General features: G+C 49.6%; 1 pseudogene; it reads right to left on the bottom strand.

Moving 5' to 3' along the window:
* Nucleotides 1-607: 607 nt before the first annotated feature.
* On the bottom strand, nucleotides 608-725 carry LOC126185483 (5S ribosomal RNA; annotated as a pseudogene).
* Nucleotides 726-1,958: the final 1,233 nt, after the last annotated feature.

The raw sequence follows: 1,958 nt of genomic DNA, 5'->3' as shown, positions 1-1,958 counted from the left end.
TTGCAACATCACACATTAATGTAAGCGCGAAATACGCCACAGAAAATGCAAAATGTGGGTGCATTAATAACCGGTGTAACAGCCAGAGTGGTGAATGCAAGCTTGCATATGTGAATACGTTGTGTTGTACTGGTGCAGCCGGCCGGGATGACCGAGTGGTTCTAGGCGCTATAGTCTGGAACCGCGCTACCCTCTACGGTCGCAGGTTCGAACCCTGCCTCGGGCATGGATGTGTGTGATGTCCTGAGGTTAGTTAGGTTTAAGTATTTCTGAGTTCAAGGGGACTGATGACCTCAGAAGTTAAGTCCCATAGTGCTCAGAGCCATTTGAACCATTGTTGTACTGGTGCTGAATGTCAGTTTGTGGGATGGAGTTCCATGCCCGTTGCATGTGGTCAGTCAATAAAACACTCCGTCTTCAGGCCACAAGTGGCCCGTCGGGCCATCCGATCGCCGTGTCATCCTGAGCTGAGGATGCGGATAGGAGAGGTGGGTGGTCAGCACACCGCTCTACCGGTGGTGACGATGGTTTTCTTTGACTGGAGCCGCTACTATTTGGTCGAGTAGCTCCTCAATTGGCAACACGAGGCTGAGGGCACTCCTAAAAATGGCAACAGCTCGTGGCAGCCCGGATGGTCACCCATCCAAGTGCCGGCCACGCCCGACAGCGCTTAACTTCGGTGATCTGACGGGAACCGGTGTATCCACTGTGGCAAGGCCGTGGCCTATAGGTCAGTAATTAAGGGGTTGTTAATGCTGGTGGATGACGCTGGAGTTGGCGTGCGACGATGTTCCATATGTGCTCCATTGGAGACTGAGCGAGCAGGCCAAGGCAACATGCCAACACTCTATAAAGCATGTTGGGTTACAACAACGTATGTAGGTGAGCGTTATCCTGTTGGGAAAAAAGCTCTGGAGTGCTATTCATCGAAGGCAGCACAACAGTTCGAATCACCAGACTGGCGTACAAATTTGGAGAAAGGGTGCGTGGGATAACCAAGAGAGTGCTCCTGCTATCACACGAAGTCGCACCCCAGACGATAACGCCAGGTGTAGGTACAGTGTGTCTAGCACACGGGTAAGTTGGCTGTAGGCTTTCAACTGGCCTCCTTCTAACCAACATACGGCCATCACTGACGCCGAGGCAGATCCAGTTTTAATCAGAAAACACAACAGAAATCCACCCTTCCCTCCAGTTAGCTCTCACTTGACACCACTGAAGTCGCAAATGGTGGTGGTTTGGGGTCAATGGAATTGGCGCTACAGGGCGTCTGGTTCTGCTTTGTAACACTTTCGTTGTGTCACTGCGGTGCCCAATGCTGCTCAAATTGCTGCTGCAGATGCAGTACGATGCGAGTGAGCTAGACGCCAACCACGATGGTCTTACCTCTCGGTAGTGCCACGTGGCCGTCCGGAGTTCGGTCTTCTTGCGACCGTACATTCTCGGGACCACCGCTGATATAAATCATGTGGAGTGGCTACTTTTTTGTGTAGCCTTTCTGCAGTATCGCAGAAGGAATACCCAGCTTCTCCTACCCCTGTTACACGACCTCGTACAAATTCAGTGAGGTGCTGCTAACGGCGTCTTTGTTGCCTTAATGGAATTCTTGACTAACATCAACTTACCACGCCCAATCTCAAATACAATTAAAACTCACGACTGTTACACCGTGTATTTAAAATAAACCTGATTTGCATCCTCATAGTGGCGGTACTAGCGCCACTCTTATACCACAGGCGCGGAAATTCAATAGATATCATTTTTCAGATGTGGAAACACGCCTACCAACTTTATTTATGTAGCACAAGTCCTTCCTCGTCCTACGATTTTTTCCGCGATTGTACATACGTTAGGAGTTGTGGTCACTTGTTCACTAGACGAGATGTGTTTCACATAACGAAGATGAATAAGTGGTCGTAGCTCTTAAGGTATGCATTTTGGAGCCTATTTTTACAAGA

The sequence above is a fragment of the Schistocerca cancellata genome, chromosome 4 (assembly GCF_023864275.1).
Source record: "Schistocerca cancellata isolate TAMUIC-IGC-003103 chromosome 4, iqSchCanc2.1, whole genome shotgun sequence".
Classification (NCBI taxonomy): Eukaryota; Metazoa; Arthropoda; class Insecta; order Orthoptera; family Acrididae; genus Schistocerca; species Schistocerca cancellata.
This window is presented reverse-complemented; position numbering and strand designations above follow the sequence as displayed.